The following is a 26,868-nucleotide window of genomic DNA, read 5'->3' on the forward strand; positions in this document are numbered from 1 at the left end:
AGTCCTACTCAGAGTAGACCTATTGAAAATTAATAGACGTGTCACCTGGGTCCATTAATTTCAATGAGTCTACTATGAGTAAAACTACTGACTATCCCATATAACTGGTGGAAAGATAGCATTGTTTGCGATTATGAGAAATAGTTGCAGTAGTAAAAAAAAAATTCTTTAGAGGACAGGATCTGAAATGAGATGGCACACTCTTGCATAATAATCAACAAAAAGGTAATGGTTAGGGGATGGTTTTTATTCAAGGATACTAGCTTGGCACACTCTCGCTAATCCCTTTCCCTGAGGGATTTCCTAGTTTTCTTGGATTTGAATGAAACCTAGTGCAGCTCTAACATGTCCAGTCCCATAAGCAGGATTGAGGTATTGTGAGTGGGCTTTCATACTCTTTGCCTCCCTCTTAAATGTGAGTTTGCATTTTTTGAAATTCGTTTTTTTGAAAAGCATTGCATTTGCACCATTGTTAATAATAACCATGGTTAGCTTCAAACAAAAGTGCAATCAAGAACGTGAAGTGGATTTGTAAACACTAGTTAAAGTCCACCACTGTCCTAACTGTGAACAGGAACCCATGGGATTTGGCAGACACCTGAGGGTGTCTTAGTCTAGCATGTGGCAGCTATCTGGATCCACCCAATATCAGAAAAGCAAATAAATTACTGGTTTAGATTTTCCATTAGTATCCCTGGAAAATAAACCGTGAAGTTAAAGAAACACCACATATTTCCATTGGAAAGGAAATTATAGGACAGTAAAAACTTCTTTGGTATGACCACTCCAGATCTCTTTCAAAGTAAGAATCCCCCCCAAAAAAAATTAATTAGCAATGGCAATTTATTCACATACGAGTCTACCTTTGTGATCACATATCGTATATACCTTTTTTTAGCATAATTTTAATATTTTCTTTGCTAATCATATATTGAAATGGTGCTCTGTTCTCAAAAGCACTTTGGAGAAGCTGAAATCCCAGTAGTGTGCTAAAGGACTTTATAAATGGGAGTGTGTTTCCATGAGCCCAGCTATCATCTAAACAGCTGCACATCATATGACAGCTGCAAGAATAGCAGGTTTAAAGTTTTCATCCACTTAGAATGGTGATTATTCTACTCACAGAGCAGCCCACAAAATGAACGGCACTAAACTGGTTTGGAAAACAACAGCAATGGGTTTGGGGTGGGCTATTTCAGACCCACTAGAACAGAGGTAGTCAACCTGGCACCCTCCAGATGTTGTTGTACTACAACATCCAGCATCCCTGGCTTTTGGCCAGGCTGGCTAAGGCTGATGCAAGTTGTAGCCCCACAATATATGCAAGGCACCTCACAGCTAGAACTGTATGAAATGGCATATGCTGTTCTTCATACAGCTTTCTTTTTGTGCAATAAGGGTAATGGAATAGTAAACAACTTTTACATCAGAATATTTGGCTGCTTGCTATGCAGTAACCACAGGTACTAAATACAAGAAAGGGAAAGCAAGAATATGTGGACTAGCCCTGCTCCCTTTGTGCCACACACAAGCTGGCATCATGTTCCCTGTTTAATAATAATAATAATAATAATAATAATAATAATAATAATAATAGCCCGCCCATATGACTGGGTTGCCATAGCCACTCTGGGTGACTTAACAACAAAATATAAAAACACAGTGAGACATCAAGCATAAAAAAAAAACTTCCTGATACAAGGCTGCCTTCAGATGACTTCTAAAATTTGTGTAGTTATTTCTCTCCTTGACATTGGAAAGGAGGGTGTTCCACAGGAAGGGTGCCACTACTGAGAAGACCCTCTGCCTGGTTCCCTGTAACTTCACTTCTTGCAGGAAGGGAACTGCCAGAAGGCCTACAGAGCTGGACCCTAGTTTCTGGGCTGAACAATGGAGGTGGAGGCGTTCCTTCAGGTACAGTGCTGAAGCTGTTTAGGGCTTTAAAGGTCAGCAGCAATACTTTGAATTGTGCTCGGAAACATACTGGGAGCCAGTGTAGAATGCTCCGCAAGAAGGGTGGCCATGCAAGTTCAAAGCAAGATTACACAAACACAGATATATGCACGCACAGGGCTACCTCCACAGGGATGAAGATCCCTGTCAGCATTCTCACCCTCATGGTGGGGAACCTCGAGACCATGAGCCAAACACGGCCTTCCAGAGTTCTCCCTCTGGCCCTCCAGTTTATGCGCCCTCTCCCCAGGCCAAACCCTTCATGGGTCCTTTTGCCTAGCTGGAATGAGTCCTTGAACTGTGATAATCACTCTAACTTGCTTGCCTAGATGGGAGGGATGCATGTAAAAGCATGTCTATAACCCCCCCCCTGGCTTTTGTATAGCTGCAATACTGTACAAATGCAGGAGTCATATCCATTTCTTTGCCCACCTTTGCTTCTGCCTCACCCACATTCTCCACTGGAAAGTGACCCTTGCAATGTTGCCCTCCAGAGAATGTTGCCTTTGGGGCTGAAAAATGTTGCCCACACTTGCTGTAGAGAACTCTATGTGCATACACCTGTACTTGCACAGGTATCCTTCCAACTAAGGTAAAAAATCCAAGACAGGGAACAAGCCTAGGACACGCAGGTGAAAGTTAAAAAAAGGTAAAGGACCCCCGGACGGTTAGGTCCAGTCAAAAGCGACTATGGGGTTGCAACACTCATCCTGCTTTCAGGCCAAGGGAGCCGGAATTTGTCCACAGACAACTTTCCGGGTCATGTGGCCAGCATGACTAAATCATTTCTAGTGCAACAGGGCACTGTGATGGAAACCAGACAACACGGAAATGCCGTTTACCTTTCCGCAGCAGCGGTAGTTATTTATCTACTTGCACTGCCGTGCTTTTGAACTGCTAGGTTGGCAGGAGCTGGAACACAGCAATGAGAGCTCACCCTGTCGCGGGGATTTGAACCACCAACCTTCTGACTGGCAATCCCAAGAGGCTAAGCGGTTTAGACCACAGCGCCACCAGCATCCCTAGGACATGCGTCAGCATCCAGAGGCACAACCAGCACCCCACATTATTGTACATCTACACCCCATCAAACAGCATTCTCAACCCCATGGCAGGAGCTCTAAGCATGTGCAAATGTACTACAGACTGGTTCAGAACGTGCAGCAGCAGGCAGTGAGCTCACTAAATGCTCAGCGTCTATAGGACAGGACCAGTCCAACGATTATTGCTAACTCTTTCATACATTCTGGTCCCACAGGTATTGAAACCTCAGTATGGCTTTTGCTGTACACAATCTCTGCTCATAATGTATTCTTAGACAATAAACAACAAACACAAGGCAGCAATGTGGGACTTTGGACATAAAAACAAAAATGTTATCTTTTGTTGACAGACATAAACATTAATTAAAGCAACCAATGCTGACCTTATCAAAACTTGTATCTGACCCAATCTTGTCAGCAGTGATTAGTCTCATGTTAACTTGTGGCTATGAATAAACTTGATTGCTTTTATCGATTCTGCTTGCAGTGTTAATAGATAACAGGCATTAAATGCAGCAGGAGCAATACACTAGGAAATCATTTTCACACATGTATATATTTTCACATTCTGTCACATACCTTATAATCTGGCTCATGGCACATAAAGTAGAATATAAATTTGCAAGGCAAATCGTTAACTCATTTGGTATGGAGGACTGCCATAACCAGCATTAGGTATTTACTGACGAACTCAAATAAAGGAAAATATACCTTAAGCATTTGATAAAGTTAATATAATGAAGAGTATTTTAAGGGCATAGAATGAAGGCTAAGGCATCAAATGTCAAAACTGTATTTTGAGAAAATGCAAGCTAACTTATCTATGAATATATAGAAAAGAGAGCTCAAAAATAGTTTTAAAATAACAGTATACCTGAAGAGCCATAGAGTAATATTCTTTATAAATGCAATAGCATCTTTTTTAAAAAAAAAATGTTGGCCACAAATAATAGAAGACTTGTGGTGCACATAAACAAAAACAGGTACTATATCAGAAAAGAAGCAAAGACTAGTCCTTCTGTTTCTAGGCATTCCAAAAGAAGTTATGTTAAAAGTATTAGCAACTTTAAAAATTTAGGATATACATAACCTTAGGGGCCTGCAATAAACATTTTATGAAAAAGCTATAAGTTAATTACTGCTTGCAGAAACAAAACAAACCTATCGATATAAAAGTTTAAGCTTTTCAGAATATTTATTTGGATTATGTTTTACATCAGTTTCACATTAAAATTGATTTGATGAATTCACCTAGGATAGAGCTTTCCAAACCTTTCATGTTGGTGACACACTTTTTAGACATGCATCATTTCACGACACAGTAATTCAGTTTTACTAGCAAACTGGGGGTTAAACTAACCTTTTTCTAGCTCTGGGAGGAGCGTGGGGAGCATCCGCACAACACACTGACTAATGTGTCACGATACAATGTTTGGAAAGCTTTGACCTAGGGATTTTCTCAAACAGTTCTTTTAACAGAACAGAGTTCATCCTCCTCAGATATAGCATACCTTGTGCTTTTATTTTTAAAAATTCAAAATAGACTCCACATATTCTCAAAGGGTATAGCCAGGCCATTTTTTCCTTGCATGATCTACTACAGAAAGCCATGGAAGAAAGTGGCCCACCAGACACCACATTTCATGATCCAGAGCCTACAAATGCAATAAAAGTATACAGAATGGGGATATGTCATCACTGCAGCATGTTCTGCCCTGCTGTACATACCTTTCCTCATTCCACAATGAGGAACCGGTGAATGAATGAAATTACTTTTAAAACAGCATCTGATATTTGGCAGTCGAAATACAAAATAATGCTATATACACTAATTTAATAGTGGTAAACAAACCTATACATTATGCACAGAAAACACTTTGATAATTTCATACCAATTTGATATCAAAGTTCTCAATTGTTATTCATATCAATCTAACTTTTCTTAATGCTACTTTAAAAAAAGAAAAAAGATGCCCCATGTCATTAAACTCTCACATTCATTTCCTTTAATGTGAACAGAATCTGCTTTAGAGACAGCCTGCTTCATCATTAAAAGGATCCAACAAAGGCATTGCCTTAGAAACCCTAACAATCAAAGACTTTTTGTTGTAATTAATATTTTTTCCAAGATAAATCATCCTATTAAAATATGTAAATTGGCTCTGGTTTCAGGTTATCTGAAACCTTCTGAAAGTGAATTTGGAAGCTAATTCCTTGCTGTGAGCAGTAATTTGAAGGGAAATGAATGATGAGTGTATTTTTATTAACATAAGCAAAAAAAAGATTTCAGTCCTTTAACCATGTTCCTTATAGAGTACTTATTGAATTATTTAAATCTGACTGCACCCCCTTTTGAAACTGGATAGTACTGATAAAGGGTGCTTATCTGTCATTACAAAAATGGATTGTCATTGGTACCATTGTCTAAGGAAGCACCTAGGAGTTATACTGCATTCAATAATCCAAGTTTTACAGCTATTTCAATTCCATTTCTCCTAAAATAAAATCTGTGGCTATGGACTTAATGAGGCACTTTGTTAAAGTTATTCTCTATAGTAAAAATTAAGAGAAAAAGGGGGGGAGAGAAAGTTCTACAGCTTAATTGCAACATGTGTTATGAAGCACTTTACAGTGATTGACTGGAGAGAGAGGGTGTGAAGAGTGTGTGTGTGTGTGTGTGTGTGTGTGTGTGTGTGTCAAACTCTGTGCCAAAAAAAGGCTTACATACTACATGAGCAGACTTTACATCCCAACTGGTATTAATGGTTTCTTTCACATTATATACTGTTAGTCATTGAAAGCTACCCAGATATTATGCATGGATTCTGTCATGAAAGACTTAAAAGACACTGATTGCTGGGTAGCTTTTTGTTGCCGATTACCCTAATTTACTACCTTCAGAAACCATCATTAATGGTCCCTATTACATCAAAGTACATTAAAGTTAAAATATATATAGGGTAGGAGCCAGATACATCTGTGGGATTTGAGAATATAATCACCCGGCAATGTTCCATTGATTTCAACTGGAGCACAAGCACACTTAATACAGTGGTACCTTGATTCTCAAACGCCTTGGTTCTCAAACGCCAAAAACCCGGAATTAAATGTTTTTCAGAAGCCGAACATCCGATGCGGCTGTCGGCTATTGTTTCTGGGGCACCTGCAGCAATCAGAAGCTGCACCTTGGTTTTTGAACATTTCGGAAGTCAAATGGACTTCCGGAATGGATTAAGTTTGGCGTGCTTTTTTTTTGCTATTTATTTTGTTTTTGTTTTTGAGGCTTTTTCGGTTAATTTGTTTTTGTGACTGGGTAGAACCCAGTTCAGCTATTGATTGATTGATTGATTGATTGTGTGTGTGTGACTGTGGAAATGGATAAAAGCCCCCCATCCAAACAATGACTATCGTCAGTGCAGGTAAGAAAAAAAGTTAATTTTAATTTTAATCATCTACAATACTGTCATTTATTTGACAATACAGTACATTGATCATTGCTTTCATTTTATGGATCAATGGTCTCATTATTCAGTAAAGTTCATGTTAAATTGCTGTTTTAGGGGTTGTTTTCAAAAGTCTGGAACGGATTAATCCATTTTGCATTACTTTCTATGGGAAAGGGCACTTTGGTTTTGGAACGCTTTGGTTTTGGAACAGACTTCTGGAATGGATTATGTTTGAGAACCAAGGTACCACTGTATTTTGGATTGTATTCATAATATGCAGCCGCTGCTACAGAACAAGACAAATAAACCCAGACAAAAATATTGCTGGGGGTGGGGGATAAATTTCTTTTCTCTTAATGCCCTTTTCCTATATAACTTTTTGACCACATTGAGCATGATTCTTTAAAGCCTTGTATTCAAACCCTAACTGACAGAATACAGTTAGGAAACAGTTGTTATTTACAATATCTGTCTGGTGAAAAAAAAAAGATTAAGAGATCAAGTTTCCCTTGACTTCCAAACTAGTCGAGCCACAGCTGGTGCATCAGATTTTGAGCAACTGTTTCACATACACACAACAAGACTTCTGTCTTTCCGTGGGGTTTGCTCAGGTCATCTGCATGTGGTGTGGATTAAAGTAGCAATAAAGCTCTATTATAAAAGTAGGCTAAACAGTGAATTTATACACCAAACTCCTGTGACACTGGTAAATTCTGTCATCTGACACTCTCTTCAGAGGGGTTTCCGTATCTTGCACACAGAGAAAGGTCTCTTTTAAGTACAATTGAAAACAGTCCAAAATCTGTGATTAATCCTGTGTACTGTCAGGCTGAATATAAATAATGCAGAGGAAATTTCAAGATAAATGTAATGTTATGTGGGAGAAAAAATGTTTTGAGAAGTACTACCTTCCAAATGTACCTTTCAATGGGCACAGTATCTTCAATTTACACACAGGCCTCTGTCATCCAATGAATCGTCCCTTAAAACTACTAAAGCTTAAACGAGTAAATTACCAATTGTGGCTAGCAAGATTACTTTTTTTGCATTTGTCAAAGCTTTGCTAGTGTGTACTGAGCCTTGGAAGCTTTTTTATTTCAGCATTGTGAGAATGAGATGTGTATGACAGGAGAGATGTGCAAATTTATGACACACAGCTGTGAAAATGTGCTTTGAGTTTAAAGGAAAATTCAAATGCTGAGGTTCATATTTTTTTAAAAATATCTTTGTTAAATAGGTGAAGCACGCCTCCATACTATGAACTTAATGAACACACATTTCTTCCATTTGGTACACCTTTCAAATTAGCCCACAAAAGTATTGCTAGCCTGCTGGGAACTGATAGAGAAACAAAGAGCTCCATCCTTCTTGAGACAACCTGATGCATTTTTATGCTGAAAATGGGGAAAGTGTGTGTCCCTTCTCCAGTGGCAAGCTTGGTTTCTATGCTAGCTGCATAGTAGAATGGAGTACTCTGTCCCTCCTCCACCAGCTTACTCATTCGTCACCTATGGCTACCATGTTTGATTACAACATTGGAGTAGCAGACATTTGTCATAAGAGAATGGCATATCATTCATGATGTGCTTCAACACAGTTATTTTTTCTCATGGTTTTCTGCGTACATATGTACTGCAGTAACAGTTCAATGAGTGGAGTTCATATCCTACCTTAGTCTAATCTAGAATACCAAAACATCTGAGAGAAGGAGCCAATTAAGGCAGTGATTCTAAGCAATTTGTCCTTTAGACATCCTCCTGCGAAAAGGAAGAAGTTGGCAGCTGCCCAGATGAGCCACGGAGAGGCACCCCCCTCCCTTTAGACCTCTCACGAGTGAGGTGGGGGCAGTCCAGGCGACCTATGGAGGAACCCCCTATAGACTTCCTCCCATGAAGAGGAAAGAGATAGCAGCACGTTGCCCAGGCAACCATGGAGTCCTACTTGGGAGTGAAGGATCAATTGGTGGCATCCGTAAAGTGGACAGTGGTGGCAGCAGAACAATTGCCGAGGACTATTGTGACTGTTCCTCTGCAGATTGCCTGGCCTTCCTGCCACCAACACTGCCCTCCAATACTACTGCGAAGGCCTGGCAGCTCTCTAAAGGTTGTCATCAGGCTGTAGTTTTCTGTGACCAAGCAAACTGCAGCATGGCGACAGTCACATTTTGAGTGTATAAATGTGTGTAAATGTTAAGAAATCTTTCAAAGACTGTAATACTTCTTATCTGAAAGTTAGTTCCATTGAACCGAATGATTCTTAATTCTGAGACAACACGCAAAGGATAGGCACTATTAATATGTTATGTTGTATTTTCATTATTCTGCTTTGGACAGGAATCCCTAACATAGTTCCTAGGGAGTAAATGCAGTGGGAAAGTGGGAATACTCCAGTCTCACTCTATGGGAAGAAAAACAGTGCCAACTGCTTTGTTTTATCTGTATGCACCAACAATCTCTGCAACTATACACCATAAATATAAATATGGCTGGATTTTATGCTCCTATAATAGCAATTAGATGTCTAAATGGCATGGGTTTATCTATTGCTGCCCATGCAGAATGTAATTCCACGAATGCATTATGACTTCATCTTTCTATTCTCCCCACTGCACCCCCTGTGGGCCTTCAAAATTTGCTCCAGAGGGCTGGGGGACCCTCTGGAACAGATTTTACAGCCACACAAGGGCTGCAGGAGGGAGAAGATGAAAGCCTGTCTCCTGAGCAGAAATCTGCTTGCACAACACTGGATTCCACCCAAAACTATTAAGTACTGTTCTATAAAAATAGAGCAATGGTGAAACTAGAAAACAACTACAGTATATTGAGTAATTTTCAAAAATAATTCCTCAGCTCTCCCATACTATCTTACAAACATTAAATAGCCAGTTTTATGTGACTGTCATTTTTTTAAAAAAAGTGATTATTTTAATGAAGGTGACTTATCTGCAGAAAAAAAATTCAATAATTAAAATCCACTAAAGTCATTAATGATGTTCTGCAGCCCAATAACACCCTTTAACAATAGTTCATGAAAAGCTCCAAGGCATCACTTTCAAAGTACTTCTCTAATAGAACACAATGCCTTTTACTCACCCCACCCGCCATGTCTGCATGACTCAGAAACAAGGGTGTTTTTTTTAAAAAAATAAATGGTTAAATAAAGCTCCTTCTCTTCAAAGTTGCCTCTTACAGAATAGAAACAGGCTGTCTAGCTCAGCCCTACACTTGTGAAGCCTTTATTCGTCTAACGACTCTAACCCATTCAGCTGTGTTGTCACAGTGATCATTTTTCCTAGGAGGCTGGATCTAGTCAATGGAAAGAATGTCTGAAGCAGATAGCCTAGACAGGCTCTGTTTCTGGGTTCAGGCCTGGTGGTGTGTCAACATTCTCCTCAATTTTTTCCTTAACTGCTGACAATGATCAAAAATTTACTGAACATGTTTTACCATGATTACTTCCCTAGTTAGAAATCATCGATGGCAATTCTCAGGAATCATTAGAGACTTGCAGTGACTTGATTCAAGTGTGTTAGTAGCTCCAAATTGTTAGGCTTTTTGGAAAATTTGCATATTTCAACATGCATTACTCTAACCATATTTTACAGTCATTATAAGTAAAAGTGAGGTTAGCCAAAATGGTAAATCTAGGAGAGTGTGATAAATTATGTGTTGTCTGTAGAATATAGGAAGTAGTGATTATAACAGTAAGAACTCAGATTTCTGTTCTTAATAATGCCCATAGTATAAAAAGTGGAATCTTTAAATGAAACTACTCTTAGTTTGATATCACCAAATAATTGAGTAGTTTAATTGATATAAATTGATTTCAATTGCTCTACTCTGAATATGCCTTACCTGGCATCACCCTCTCTTATAAATTGTAACACAACTAAACAGCAAAACAGAGTTTCAGATTTCTCAGTGGATTATATGATCCTCCTTGAAGCAAATTTTGTTGACACCTTTTTCCAAATGTATATAAATAAATAAAGTTTTTTTAATAGATTAGTGACAGCTAACTGAATAAACAAGATAAATTATTTAACACAATTCCATTGGCAATGACAAAGAAACTGCTTTTGTTTTCCTTTCACCACTGCAAACACCCTTGTGAGTTATAGCATCAATTATTCAATTAATGTAGTGTAAGTCAGGGTTAATTAAGATAACTTCACTAAATCTGAGCTGCTAGTTCATTCAAATCCTGCAAGCAAGCCCAGCAAGGCTTCTGTTTTAAGCTATCAAGTTGCTGAGGCTTAGCAAAGTTTTTCAACCTCCTATCTTCTCCCATGCCAGAAAGCTAAACAACAAATCCCCAGATGAAAACTTATGAACAAAGTAGAATAATATTTATGACTACATCTTGGATATTGTGACACTACATAAAAGAAAACATATAGGATCAGATTTGATTCAAGTATTAAAACATAACTAGTTTAGTTCTATGACTAGATGGGATGGTGGGGTTTAAAGAGTGAGATCTTTTCTCTTTTGAACTGTCAAAGATTTAAATGAGGAATTATAGACTGGACCTCCTTTTTCCACAACTTGTGGAACCACATTCTTTCCTCTGAAAATTCAGCAGTCAAAGACCTATTGGAAAGTGAATGCAAGAGAACGGAGGCTAACTGAATCTTTCTCCAAATGTAGTACAAAATGTCCACAAACCACTCAGATATTTTAAGACTCTCATTTCTTAATCTTCTCTTCTGCAAGTCTTCTACACGGCATTTTTTTTCATGGGTTACCAGACCACTCTTTTGGACATGCTCTGGTTTATCCAGATTCTTCAAAAAATGTGGCACCCGGAACTTGATAAAGTATTTCATATGTATGCAAAATAAGGGGGGGGCTGTTACTTCCTGTAATTTAGACATTGTGTTTCTGTTGATACAGACCAAGATTGCAATAGCTTTTCTAACAGCTGCACTACACCACTGGCTCATGTTCAGCTTGTATTCCACCGAGTCACCTAGATTGTGTGCACTGCTACAAGCTCAGTGTCCTTCATACTATACTATAGTAGTGCTTTTCATTTATTTGTACCTAAATGCAAGACATGGTATTCATTTCCAGAGTGTTTCATCTTCCTGGTTTCAGTTCAGAGTTCCAGACTATCATTTTGAGTATTGATTCTGTCTTCTATGGTGTCTGTCAGAACTGGACTGAGGGCAACAGTGTGAGGTGAGCCAGGAGCCAGGAATCATGAGACAGGCCAGAAGTCAGAATCAACAAGCAAGGAAGGACTCAGTGGCACCAATCCAGCAATACATGTGCACAACAGTAAACTGCTGTCGATATGTGACCTCTAGTTAGAGCATCACTGAGGACTGTGCTGGTCATCTTTCCAGGGGATCCAGGATGAATGAATTTTTCTCTCCCCTTCTTGTGTTATTGCTATGATCTCATCACACAGTAGCCTTCACTGCATGCTTTTTAGGTTCAAATATCAAATGCATATAAATCCTCAACGAGCTAGGGATATGCATATGAAAGCTTGCTTTCAAATATATATGCCCCTAGATGGGCCGGCCAATTATATTTTGGAATCATTGTTAGGTGATGATTCAAAATATACTGCATGAATGCAAGGACACATATAATGCCTGTTTTACACACAGTCAAAAATACAAATGCTAGAAATGGCAGGATAAGTTAAATAGCACTGCCCTGAGATTCATTACTGGGATAAAAAAAGAGCAGCTATCTTCAACATGGTATGTTTTGAAGGCAGTTCCCATCAACTGCAGCTGGGGATGTTGGATAAATCCAAAGGAAACAGAAACAGGAGTGGAAATTGCCAGTGTTTGTTGATTTTTATTTTTCACTTCTGGAACAAATACTATCGGTATTCACTGCTGGCGCTTTCAGTCCACAAAACAATACATAAATGATGACCCCCCCCACCCCCATTTGTATTGCGGTGCACTAGGGTCAGGTAGCATGATTAACTGTAATTAAGCACATAAAATTCCACCACAGCAAGACAAATAACACAGTTTTTGTCAGAAGCTGAATTGCAGCGGAATGGAAAAAAATGGTGCATGTGCTGAACATAAAGGAAGTAAAACAAACATTGCTTTCTTATATTCCTAGCCCCAGCCTGCATGGCCAATGATCAGGAATGATGGAATGATCAGGAATAACATCTGGAAGCCAACAGGTTGGGGAAGGCTAAATTGGAGCAAAGCAAAAGTTCAATAATGCCTTACATTTTAATGTTACAGCTTCCAATTTAACCTTTCATTTGATAATCCCTTCATTGCCTGATCTATGAGACTGCCAGCCAATGAAGACAGTATCAAATTAAAGGGTAAGAATGGAACATGGAACATCAAAATGTAACTCAATGGCTAACTTACTGCATATGACCTGCACCTGTTATCTCACTATGAGCAGGATAATTAAAGCAAATCTGGACTTCTTTGGTTTAATCTGTGACTGATCCCATAATATTGTTATGAGTTTAGCTGCCTTGATCACCGTCGATCTGAGTACTGACAAAAGAACATTAATATTTCTTAATGACTATCTATGGTAGTCTTAAAACAGTTTGCAAGAAATAATTAACTTTGGAGTTTGAAACTGAGACAGAGGCAGAAGCTGAGAGAAAGCTAAAAGCTTCTAGCTGGAATTAGCTGGAACAAAGGATGCAACATTGGGGGTGGCCACACAAGTTGCTCTCTGAAAATCTGCTGGCTTTTAGAGCTCTGCTTGATTCTAAATCTCAATTGTCTTTAATTGTATGTCATATATTGCATAAAGCAAATATTACAAGGATACTGTAAGTCTCCCATTTTTTTGTCTACTTAAGGAAATGAAACCCAGGAGTTCTGGAAGAACTGCCTGGAAGGAGGAGTGTTAACAAAGTAGACTTTCTAAGCTTGGATCTGCCAAGTTTTGCCTGAATATAGGTTTGAGCAGGCTACATCTCCAGCTAGCCATGCATAATGGCTTCTTTGTCTAGCTGTCACATGAGCAGCGTTGTGTTACTATGATTGTTACTCCAGGCTTAAAATGGAAAGCATGCTTTCCAACAGACCACCTACTTCTGTGTTTCATAATTAATACTGTTGTACTCCTTTCATAGTTAATCAGTTTAGGAGATTAATGCAACTCTGGAGAACTGTGATAAAAACAGTTCTGATAATTCAGGGAGTTTCTAACATGATTATAATGACTCAAAATAAAAAGGCTTGTGTTTCTGTACCTGAGACCCAAAATTTCAAGTGTTAAGGAAGCAACATGCTGTGTACAAGCATTATACAATCGAGTGGAAGAAACAAGAATTTCAGAACTACAGCTGACTTCTTCACCCTTTGATTATGTATTACGATTCAGGTGGTCTTAAACGCTTATGGTATCTCAACTTTCCAAAAATATACGTGTCTGCTACTAGCAGGGTCATCTTTAGCAGATGCAGCGCTGGGGTGCAAATATCTGCCCAGCACCCCCAAATTAACACAGACAGGGGGGGGCGAAGCTGTGCACTGCCAGACATGGGGGGGGGGGTGCAACTCTCCCCCATGCTGCTGCAGGAGAGCAATCCCCGCAGAGGCTTGGGAAGGAAGCTGCATGCCTGCCAGACATACAGTTGGCAGGGCGCAAGTGGGCATGCAGGGAAAGGGAAACGTCCCCCACTCACTGGGGGGCCCCTGAGAGGCCGGCACCCTGGCGCAACGCATCACTAAGCCCTATGGGAAAGTCGGTTCTGGTTACTAGGAATATTAAGCACAAAGGAAAGGATATAGCTAAGATGTCTGTTTTACATGCAGATAGTTCCAAATTCAAACATTAATATCTCCAGGTAGGTCTGGGAGAGTTCCCTGTGTGAATCCTGGAAAGCTATTGCCAGTTCAGTGTAGAAAATACTATGCTAGCTGGAAGCATTGGTCTGACTCAGTGTAAGGAAGCTTCCTATATTTCTATGGGACTAAGCTTCCTATGTATCTACAGGATTGACCACTGTTCTTCAAGCAGCAGATTGTAACCCAGCCTACGGAAGTTGTAGCACTTGTATAAATAGGATGATACCAGATGTCAAGGAAGGAAGGCCACCTGCACTTTTAACAGGCAAACAGAAAGGGATGTTTAAAAGGTGTAGTGTGTGCATGTGGTGCTCAAAACAGTTTCTCGTTTGTAAAGTGCCTACTGGCCCAGAAATGTTGCTGACCCCCGTCTGAAAGTCAGAAACACTGACTTGAAAGTTTAAAAATTGAAAAGGAGGTTTTAAGTTCTAGAGTTCAGTTAAAAGTAGCTCCTAAGTTTGAAAACGTTAAATATTAATAGTGTATACGTTTGTATACATACAGATTTATATCCGTTAAGAAAATAACAACCATGTAACACTGTGAAAAAGAGGCTCAATACAGCACAAGTAGGTTTTGCTTCTTGAGCGGTACCAGGAAATAATTAAAGGTTACACCCACTTTCTCTGACCAGAGATCACTGACCGAGCAAGCTCTGTAAAATGTCCATTTAAGAAATGCTTAAATTGATTTATGAAGTAGACTCTGTCTGATGCTGTAGGCCAGGGGTTGTTAACCTAGTCCCTACCGCCCAGTTGTGGGCATTTCAGGATTCTAGGTGGGTGGTAGGGGGTTCTACGGCACAAGCTGAATCCTCTTTCCATCGAGCACTGGTGGGCAGTAAGGAAATTTTACCATGAAGAAAGATGCATTAGTGGGCGGTAGGTATAAAAAAGTTGACTACCCCTGCTGTAGGCAATCATATTCTTTTGAAACAGGAACGGTCCAAATTACTCCAAAAAGGTTGAGAGGGTCTTAGTTTTGCTTGAAAAGCTAAAATAACATTTTCTCAAGAAAAGAGAGAGAGAACAAGTAGCTCCAAAACAAAAACAAACAAAAAAATAGAATATCATAGAGTTGGAAGGCACCACGAGGGTCATCTAGCCCAACCCTCTGCAATCAGGAATCTTTTGCCCAACATGGGGCTCAAACCCATAACCCTGAGATTAAGAGTCTCCTGCTCTACTGACTGAATTACCCCAGCTTGATTTCTGCAAGGAAATCAAGAGAGTCTGCTGTGTAACAGCAACTCTCAATTCATATAAAATCAAACAAATAATAAATATTACAAACTGACTTTTCACAGCCTTATGGCTTTATGTGACACCATATAGAAACAACTACAAAGAAGCTCAGCCAGACAACCTACAGACTTCAACAAAATGCCTTACATACTACACAGTTTGCCAAAGAAAAGCTTATATTCTGCCTTTCAGATAAGGGGACTTACAAACAATTCATGTTTCAATGATATAAGAAAAGCCGATGGAGATAAATGATGAAGTGGTAAAACCACTGGAATAAGGCTAATTGTCAGCCACTAATAGTGCATCACATTATTGAACAGGAACAATAGCTAAGGCAGGTACTTAAACTGCATTCCACCATTAGAAAACCTGAACATTGTAAATGTTAATAAGATGCAGACTATTGTGTAAAATATGAGCAAGAGAGGACATGACAGAGGTTTACAAAATTAAGCATGAAGTGAATAAAATGGATAGAGGTTTTCCTTTCTCTCCCCTAACCTGAGAATGTGGGGTCACCCCATGCTATTTACAACAGCTGTTGCTCAACAAAAAAAGGACCCTGATCCAACTGTAGTACTATAGAAACAGGCACAGAAAATTGTAATGAGCTACGATTGTTGTTTTTGCTCTGTGTTCTACCGTACTACCATTTCCACTCTACAAAGAAGAGTATCCATGTTCTCTCTTTTATTTACTGTGTTGAAGCAAATAACACCAAAATTAGTTCCTGTCACATGATGTCGAAGCTTCTTTGGTGGGAACAAGCTTGAGACAAATTAGTCATATTATACAGAACCGGGAATAACTAGCAGCTGCTCATTTTGGACGTGATGGACAAATACAGACGTAAACCACTATGCTCAAGATGAAATTAAAAGCCAAACTTGCCAGTTTTACAAAATTATCCAATAATGAAATATTGTTAGCCAAATTGTTTTAATACAGGTCATAATTTTATAAAAGTATACAAAGTAATATTATTTAGGATGTAATAAAAACATGGAAAGAAACTATTAATTTCCACTGGCAATCTAGAACACATGCTGAAGAGTACAGATTGTTATAATCTGCACCATGAGAAAATATGGTCCATGGTATGTTGCATACTCAGATAAAAAGGTTTACAGCATAGCCAATCAACTGGCATTCCTAACTTGAGCCTGAAAGATGTAAACAAGTTATTCAGCAGCATAAGAGAACATATATGCTGGCGACTCAGTTTACTATTTTCCTAAATCCAGTTACAGTAGTTGCATCCCATAGTGCAGGCACATCAGGAAGATCAGACATAGCTAATTAAGTGTGCTCTTTTCCTGAATTGTGTTACTGGGCATTCAGGGGTATTTACAAGGAAAAATGAAGAGTGAAGCCAGCTTTCAGTTTCAGTCTTGCATTAAATATAGAGCTCAGTCAATGGACACATTTCTTTTAAACAAAACAAAGTGGCTTATCCAGTGCGAAAGCAGAGCACTTTCACTTCTCCAGACTTGTCTTTAACCATCCCAAGTTGCTGAACAATAACAGTTTTCCCTCAAGGCACTACTCTAGCCTTGTATCCAATCTAGCTGACCTTGCTGAGCACAGCTAAGAATTTTGATAAAACCAGACTGAGTTTGCATATTATGTGAGCTGAAATGCTCGTAGAAAATGACCTGAAATCCTGTGTCCCACTAAACTTAACTAGATTTATTTGCACTCAACCAGTATTTATTTTATTTTTAAATACTTCTATACAACTGTTTCTCAAAAAAAATGCACAACAAAAATCAACCATAAAATAATGAAATACATGAGCCCAGTCAACAATTAAACAGAAGTGATGACATAACAAAACAATGATAGTCGTATCTTGGAAGTCAATCAGAATCCGTTCGACTTCCAAAATGTTCAGAAATCAAAGCACAACTTCTGGTTGTCTGCAGGAAGCTCCTGCAGGCAATGAGAAGCCGTGGAAGCCACGCCGGACATTCGGCTTCTGAAAATCGTTCAAAAACCGGAACACTCACTTCCGGGTTTCGATCATTCAGGAGCCGATTTTTTCGGAAGCCAAGGCGTTCGAGATCCAAGGTATGACTGTACTAAGTAATGGGACATAGCAGTGTTCATCAACTGTTCTCAGCTGCTACCTAAAAAAGCAAGGGTTTTGCACGCATCTTCATAAAGAGCATGGTGGAAGCTGTATGGACTCTTCCAGAAGAAAACACAGCACATAAGCACTGTTACAAAAAAGGTCTTGCTCCTGATGGAGCCAAATGTAAGCTTCCCCATGAGTGTCACCAGAATATAGGGTGCTATAGACCTAAGTAATACACAGAGTGGATCTATGAGACTTAATATACTTGTTCATTGATTTCAGTGGGTCATATGCAACTAAATCACTGAACAAGTGGAAACCAGCACAATGATGCCCACTCTCACAATGGGACTCTTCTCCCTGCACCCTCCACAAATCTACTCATAAAGGAGGCAGGAGAGATTGTTCCATCAGCTGGTGGAGCAATTTCCTTAGTGTTATGATGAATACAACCCAGTAAGTCTATTCCAGGGTGGGGAACTTTTTTCAGACCAAAGACCACATCATCATCTGAACAACTTTCCCAAAGCCAACTTCCCCAAATAAATCTTAAGTTTAGTGGGACACAGGATTTCAGGTCATTTTCTGCGAGCATTTCAGCTCACATAATATGCAAACTCAGTCCGGTTTTATCAAAATTGCTAAGTTTCTTAGCTATGCTTAGCAAGGTCGGCTAGACTGGATACAAGGCTAGAGTAGTGCCTTGGCCCTTGAGGGAAAACTGTTATTGTTTTGCTAGAGGCAAAAAATGGCAAAACAACACATGTAAACTTTTTTTTATTATATTTGTTTACACCCCGGCAAGAAACACCAAAAGTATAGAAAACAAACAAACATTAAAACACAATTAAACAGTGATAGAATTTAAATTATATGCACATATAAAATCTGTTTAAAACGTACAGATCATTACAATAAAAACTGTGTGGGATCCTCCCTTTAATGAAAAGCAGTCCAATTCCAAAAAGCCTGTTGGAACAAGAAATTCTTCACCTACCTGTGGAAGGACAGCTAGGAGGGAGTCTGTCTAGCTTCCCTACAGAGAGAGTGCCAAAGTCTGGGAGCAGTCACTGATAAAGCCTTCGTAAAGCAGGCTGCTCTCATAGCTCTTGCTATCCTCTATCCAGCCAACCAAGGACACATTACACTCTATCAGGCAATGAAGTCTAGATGTGACCAGGGGAAAAGAAAACAAAACTCCTTCTAGTAGCACCTTAGAAACCAACTAAGTTTGTTATTGGTATGAGCTTTCGTGTGCATGCGCACATGCACACGAAAGCTCATACCAATAACAAACTTAGTTGGTCTCTAAGGTGCTACTGGAAGGAGTTTTTGTATTTTGTTTTGACTACGGCAGACCAACATTGCTACCTACCTGTAACCGGGGGAAAGGGTGTGGCTGAGAAGGAAGCATGGCTTGGAGAGAGTCCTGAGGGCCAGACAGAGAGGCCTAGAGTTTGTGATGACTGGAACTGATGGGAGCTGCAGTCAAAACATCTGGAGGGCACCTAGTTGGTGAATGCAGTTGTAAATGAATAGCACTGTCCTATCTTAAAGCCACCAGGCAGGATAGGATTGCTCACAAAACCCTTATTCCAGCAGAGCACAATGCTACATCAGTGGAAAGATGCATGCCATTGGACAGAGAAGCAATGACTGGCTTGAACCTTGCACTGTCAGGAGTCTGCTAGGGCACTAGTCTTTAACTAGTGGGTTGGGGCCCACTAGTGGGTCACAGCTTCATCCAAGTTGGATCGCAACAGGAGCACTGCCACCACGCAAATATATAGAAGGTTAAGAAATGGGTCACCAAATGAGTGTTTGGGTTGAAAGTGGGACCTGGCTCTGAAAAGGTTTAAGACTATTGTGTTAGTGCAAAAAGAAGAAGAGGGATGAAGGGACATGGCAGGGAAATTGATCGGGATCCTATTCTCAGTCAGAAGTAGTCCTAGCTCAAATTATGCAAACTTCATACTCCAACAACAAAAGTGGCATCTATTAAAATGCTCCCACCAAAATCAATGGGGAGCCCAACATAACAGCCCAAAGCCAGCCATAATGGAGGCTTTCAATGAACAAAAATGTTGGCACCTGTTTGTCTCTTTGATACTCTCAGAACTCACTCCTATGAAGGCATTCTCCTCCTCATGTGATCAGGGAGAGAGCAAGAACACATTAGCCATTCTATGCATCATAACCCCAATGCCAGCACTCTCCACATGTTGCAGGTACATAATTGAGAGATCTAAATCATGCCAGAATCCTCAGCGAGCACAGCAGGCATCTCGCTGCAGGCATTTGCCCTCCAATGCATAGAGGGTGGTGGGGCACCTGGGTAGCTGGCATACTCTGCTCTCTCCTCACACAATTCTAATTGTGTGAAACACCTGCACAGGTCTTCGCTTAACAACCAACCTTGTTCAATAAAAGTTCAGACTGCTGTGCCTCTTTTATCCTCAATAATTATCAGTTGGTGAGCACCCTCCCCACCCTCTGGAATCCTTCCTATTCTTCATAGGACACAGATGTTTGAGGCTGGAGAAGAGCTCCACCATCACACCCTACCAGGGCTAATGTCTCTGCATCTCCTACCAAAACACTTGCAAGAGGGAGGCCAGGTAGATCAATGTCTTCTTGGCTCCCATCATCACCATCCATTGGTTTCCAAAAGGAGGGGGGGTGATGACATGATGAAGGTATGTGTGATGTAGAGAAAGTGGGTAGAGAGATATTTTACTCTCTTTCTCCTAACACTACAACCCAGCGTCATCCAATGCAGCTGAATATTAGAAGATTCAGAGCAAACAAGAAAAGGCAGTTCTTCACATACTATATCATCAAACTGTGGAATTCACTGCCACGGGATGAAATGATAGCCACCAACTTGGATAGTTTTATTAAAAGCAGGCTGGGAAAATTCGTGGATTGATAAAAAGTCTACCATTCACTCATTCATTCATGCATACCCCACCTTTTCCCCTAACGGGACTCAGTGGCAACTAATTATGGTGGCTGTGTTCTGTTTGGACACTTTGAGAACAAGATAGTGGATGAAATGGGCTTCTGGTCTTTAGAGAGGAAGACTGAAACAGACAGTATGACACCTCTTCCTGATCCTTTTCCCCTGACCCAGATCTACCACTGAACAAAAGGAGCACATTTTCAGTCTTTTAGAAGTACTGTGTGCAGCCATCCATCAGGATGCCCAGGCCTCATGCCTCAGGCAGCGAAAGGGGCACAAAAGAAGCTTGTTGGTGTTGCAGGCTGGTAGTAGGACAGAGAAATGACCTTAGCTTTCTCACTACAGCTGCCCCCACCGCCGCATTTGTCCCCAGCAAGTGTCTGAGTAACAAGGAAATATCTATTCCCTGCTGCAAATCCTCCATGTGAATAGATCTTGACTATGAAACATGTTTTTTCTGTTATTCATCAATCTTCAGGAGACAACAACCCCACCCACCCTCAAAAAACAGCCTAGAATGGAGAAACATTACACTTTTCCTGCTTGATGTACAAGAGTTCCAATACAGCAGTCCCATGAGGGGAAAGGCACTGACATTTTCCCACCCTGACTTCTAGGAAAGCAAGACACATCCTGCTCTGTGTTCTATGCAGTCCACTGGCTTATGTGATTGATTATGCATCAATTATAAATGGCCATGGAAACATTCCATTAATTCCTGATTTTGTATATAATTACATGTACTCATAGTTTTTAAGCACTAACTCTACACCATACCACATATACAAAGGTTAATACTGCCAGTGGAGTGGTGCATGGGGCAATTAAAGCCTTCTGACTTTGTAACACACCGTTATTAGAATGAAGCCTGCAACAAAATGCTGCAGTATGGAAGTTTAAAGTAAGCTAGCTCCAGGAAAAATATTTTCAAATACAACCAAACCCAGTAATTTAGATAAAAACAACCAAAACCCAGCAGCAGCATTTACAGTAACACCTTTCAGTTAAAAGACAGAGATACATTTTGATCCAGGGAACCAGACTACAACATACATAGAGTTTAATTTTAAAAAAAAAATAGAGAGAGGTTCTGGGGCTTAAAGTAGTAAGATATCCCTGTTTTCCATCCTGGAACTTAACCAGGTCAGGAAAAGGTATTCTGCACTTGTTCTGAGCATTCTTCTTTTTAATTATTTCACAAGCATTGCCAACAAAGTTTGGAACGAAACCAAAGCTTCCACAAATTAAAGTATTCCTTTTAGGCCATTCTCAGCAAGAAATATATGGATCACATGAAACGAAAACAAAGTTTTACAGCTACGGTCAAAAGTTTTCTCTCTCCAGCTCTAGAGCAAAGCAGCAGCTGTATAGGATGTTAAGCTAGCCAGGCATTTAAAACCCAGTGCTGAACTATCAGCAAAACAACCCAGACCGACAGCCCACCCCTCAAGAAACGCAAAGTGCATGCTGAGTAGAAGACATTCCTGCACGAACTTAGGAAGGTAGGGGTGAGGAGATGGGGACAAGGAGTTTTCTTTCTCAAAACAAGCCTTTTGTTAGAAGGAGCTCATTTAAATAGAGGAAAAAGTCGCAATGGATACGGGAGAAAGTGGAACAACAAAGACAAATGGGCAAAGCGCACCCAGTACACCGACAGCAGTAGAAAGTGTGCCGCCTTGGAAACGTAGGGAATTAGCTTTTATAGGCAAAAATATTATTTATCAGATTTACTTGAAGAGATACGTAGGCTGCTGTGCTCCATTTGTTTACCAAAAAAAAGTTCATTTCACAAGACTACTTTGCCCACAATGACGTTCCTACAGGGGTGTCCCATCTAGTGTGAAAGTTGTGTGTGCCAACGGCATACATGTCTCTTTCGACAGTTGACTAGGCGGGGCTCACATGACCTCCTCCATGTATCCAAACATGTGGAGAGGGTCCTGGGACCAGCAGGCAAGCTTCACTTCCCGTCGCCACTATGCACCGTAATCCATTCCTCAGTGTCCAAAACACATCAGGAGGAGTTCTATTTGCACACTACGTTCTGAGCACAGAGTCACTCCAAGCAAGGAGAGACCTTTATCGCACCGCGGCCCCTTCTCCCGTGGAGCAGCTCCACAGGTGCACACCAAAACAACCCCTTCCAAAAGAGTTTGGACACATGGACATCAAGGGATGAGGCCTGTCCATGTGGCCCTGCAACCCCTACCACACCTTGAACACCACGGTGGACCCCACAACTATTATTCAGAATGGAGCAAGAGAGGCAGGGGGAGGGACATTGGCACAGCCAAGATTTATTTAAGGGGGGCAAGACACCCACCTGTCACCATCCTCTGTCTGGCACTGCCTGGGGGATCCAGCATGAAATGGCTCAGCAACAATTTTATTATTACTATTATTTTACTGTGCTTACAATTATTACATTTATTACTTTGTCAAAGAACTTTAAATACAAACACCAGAACATTACACCCAAATTTTCAGCAGAGGAACATGCATGCACAATTTCTCAGGGTCTCTGGGGGAGAGCCAGTGCAGTATATTGGCTAGAAGAGAGTTGGACTGTGACCTAGGAGATCTGGGTTCAAATCCCAACTCAGCCATGAAGCAACAGTTTTAAATTACTTCCTTCCCACCCCAAGCGCTCAGAAAAAACACCTGTCAAAGCCCTTCTACAATTTCTACTTTCAGTTAGTTGTTTTTATTTATTTCCTGGGGGGGGGGAGTTGCCCCCTGCTCCCTCCCCCCACCATGCGGGGTGTGTGGCACCGAATTTTGACACTCAAATTTGTAATGAGAATGAGATTTGCATCCATGGTTATGGGGGGGAGGTTGCCCCGAATTTTGACATGCTGATGTCCGCCCCCGTGCAGAGCAGCGCTACCTCCCCCTACCGCGTTTCCCCCGACGGGTCCAAACGAGCCTCATTCAGACAACCAACCGCCCAAGGCTCGGGGAAGCCGGCAAAGTTTTAGCCCGAATCTTAGCTCCCCACCCCAATTCCGCCCCGTCGCCTGACCTTCAACGGACAGCTCCCGTGCGCGTGAACGGCCGCATCACTCCCAACATCCCCCCACCCCCGACCCGATCGTCTGAACGGAGCCCCGGACCGAGGCGTGGACGCCACACACACGCGCATCGTCTTCAAGTTACTCACGCGATACCCGTGTACGCCCCGTCGCCTGACCTTCAACGGACAGCTCCCGTGCGCATGAACGGCGGCAGCAGCAGTACCACCCAAGCCCCCAAACGATCGTCTGAACAGAGCCTCGGACCGATGCGCGTTTGTGTGTGTGGCGTCCACGCGTCGGTCCGCGGCTCTGTTCAGACGATCGGGTGGGGGGGGGCTTAAAGTTCCGCACGCGATACCCGTGTGCGGGGTGGGGTTGGGGCTTCCCCCTTTCTTTGGGGTCTTCTCCCAACCCGCGATTCCCCCTCCGGACAGGCGCGAAGCGAGCGGCGGAGGCACCTGCGCTTTTCCCGCCTTCGCCAGTCCCTCACCTGCTATAAGCGGAGCCGGGCGGACTCGTCTCCTCAGGCTCCTCCGCGACGGACGGAGCGAAGCGACTTCTTTCCTTTCCCCAAAAAAGCCCAGCTCCCCTACAGGCCGTTCGCCAGAGGCGCCATGGCGCTTCCTCCCGAGCCCGGTCCGAGCGGCGACAACTCCCGCTCCGGAGCCTCAACTTTGCCCGGCTTGAGGTGAAGCGACTATTGAGGCGGCTGCGATAACCGACGGGGCGCCGGAGGGGACAAACGAGCCAAGCCGGCGACCGGCGCCTCCGGGGGGAAACTCGCGCCTCTCCCCGCTCCTCCCTGGCCTAGGCTGAGCTCAGGTGGCCGGCGGCGGAGGCTGCCCCACAGCCAACTTGAGGCGGAGGCGGCCGAGGAAGTTCCGTCCCGGGCGCGGCAGTGAGAAGCGAGGGGACGACCAATGCCAATGTCGCCGCCGCCGCCGCCGCCGCGCTTCGCTCAGCCTGAGGAACAGGTGTCGCCGCCTGAGGTCGTGAGGCGAAGGCGAAATCTCTCGACCCGCCCCGTCGCGGCGGAGCCTGTTAGCACGCGCGGCCAACTTTGCGCATGCGCGGGGCGGAGGCGGGAGTGGGGGGAGACGCCCTCCTGCCTCAAGTTCCCTCACGTCGATGGCGGGAAACTAAGAAGTCTTTTTATTTATTTATTTATTTATTTATTTATTTATTTATTTATTTATTTATTTATTTATTTATTTATTTATTTTTGTCAAGTTTTTTTGTTTGTTTTTTTGTTTATACTTGTCTTTTCCCCCCCAAAAAATGTATTGGTTTTCACAACATTATAAACAAACAAAAACATAAGACAAACAAACATAAATCACGGCATTATTAAAAATTACACTTATTAACATTGTTAAGTGACTTCCTGACTTCCCCTTGGTTGAATTTCATTGCATATCCTTTTAACGGTTTTCCAAATAGATAGAAATAGATAGATAGATTTTTTATTGTCATTACACTAGTGCAACATTGCACCAGTGCAACGAAATTGGATGCCATCCCTTAAAAACAAAAGCAAAACAACAGCAACAACCAAACAAACCACCTTCCAACCACACCCACACCCACACCCATCAAACTCCCAGGTCTCACTATCGAGTTACAGCATTCAACAAGGCCACAGCTCTTGGATAGAAACTATTTTTCAGTCTATTTGTCCTTGACTTGATGTTTCTATACCTCCTGCCAGAAGGCAGTAGTGCAAACAGACTGTATCCCGGGTGAGATGGATCCTGCAGGATGTTGTTTGCTTTCCTAAGGCAACGGGAACCGTACAGTTCTTCCAAAGGTGGAAGAGGGTGCCCAATAATCCTTTGGGCTGTGGTTATGACCTTCTGGAGCACCTTCCTCTCCCTAGCTGTACAACTGGAGAACCAAGCACAAATACAGTATGTAAGTATGCTCTCTATGGAGCCTCGGTAGAAGGACACCAGCAGTCTCTCACTCAGATTGTTCTTTTTTAAAAGTCTGAGGAAATAAATTCTCTGCTGGGCCTTCTTCACCAGAGCAGTGGTATTTGCGCTCCAAGTCATGCCCTGATCCATAATCACTCCCAAAAACCTGAATTCCGCCACCCTCTCCACCCGTTCCCCGTTGATATACAAGGGCTGAATGTCCGCCTTTTTTTTCCTGTAATCCACCACCAATTCCTTGGTCTTAGCCGTATTAAGAACCAGATTGTTCTCTCCACACCAAACACAGAGCCGCTCCACCTCGTCCCGATAGGCGGACTCATCCCCTCCTGAAATGAGCCCCACCACCGTAGTATCATCAGCAAACTTGATGATTTTGTTGCTGGAATAGATGGCTGAACAGTCATACGTATAGAGAGCATAGAGCAGGGGACTCAACACACAACCCTGTGGTGAGCCGGTGTTAAGGCTAAGGGCTGTGGACACATGTGACCCTACTCTAACCCTCTGAGAACGTTCTGACAAAAAATCCAAAACCCAGAGACAGGTGGAGTTGGGGAGTCCAATCGTCTCTAGCTTGGACACCAGTCTATGGGGGAGGATAGTGTTAAAAGCAGAGCTAAAATCCACAAACAGCAGCCTCACATAATTCCCCGGCTGCTCCAGATGGGACAGAGCAGCATGGAGAGTGGTGGTGATAGTGTCTTCTGTGGATCTATTTGCCCTGTATGCAAACTGGTAGTTGTCAAAAGTTGATGGAAGACAGGAAATAATATGACGACGCACCAGTTTCTCAAAACACTTCATGATGATTGGAGTCAGTGCAACTGGTCTGTAGTCTTACAAAATTTAACTTAAACGTTGACATCCTTAAATCTTCACATTATTATGGAATTAAACATATTAATTCACCCCTTAACATAAATAAAATCCTAAGCCAATTAAGTATCTGCAAGCTGTTTTCAGTTAATTTAACTTAACATATTTAACTAAGTAATCATTAAATTTAATCCACTCTTCCTGATATACTATATACTTGTCAAGTTTTTTTGGTGTGTTTTTTTGTTTATACTTGTCAAGTTTATACATTTCACTCATTTTACAATCATTTTGACATTTCAATGGGAGCTCATCCCACCCCGGGGATTTGAACCACCGACCTTCTGATCGGCAAGCTCAAGAGACTCAGTGGTTTAGACCAAAGACTAACCATGGGCAGTACCACGTCACTCCCAAACTTGGATAAACAGGGGCAAGATCATATCCTAGACAGCAGCACATGTAGACAACAAGGCTCTGGGCACACACAAAAATAGTTCAAATGTTTCTATGCCTCCTTTGAGAGGAAGCTCTTTTAAGGCAGCTTACCATAAAATACCGAAATACCA

The 26,868-nt window shown here is 41.6% G+C and overlaps 1 protein-coding gene across 1 annotated transcript in view; it reads right to left on the reverse strand.

The window, feature by feature from the left end:
• Positions 1-24,597, reverse strand: part of MEGF10 (multiple EGF like domains 10) — a 120,502-nt gene extending 95,905 nt beyond the window's left edge. Inside the window, exon 1 of the mRNA XM_083464414.1 lies at positions 24,040-24,597. The gene's annotated coding sequence lies outside the window, so the exon portion shown is untranslated. The remainder of the gene's footprint in view (positions 1-24,039) is intronic.
• Between the last annotated feature and the right edge of the window lie 2,271 nt (positions 24,598-26,868).

Source organism: Podarcis liolepis (assembly GCF_965112155.1).
Source record: "Podarcis liolepis genome assembly, chromosome: 11".
Classification (NCBI taxonomy): domain Eukaryota; kingdom Metazoa; phylum Chordata; class Lepidosauria; order Squamata; family Lacertidae; genus Podarcis; species Podarcis liolepis.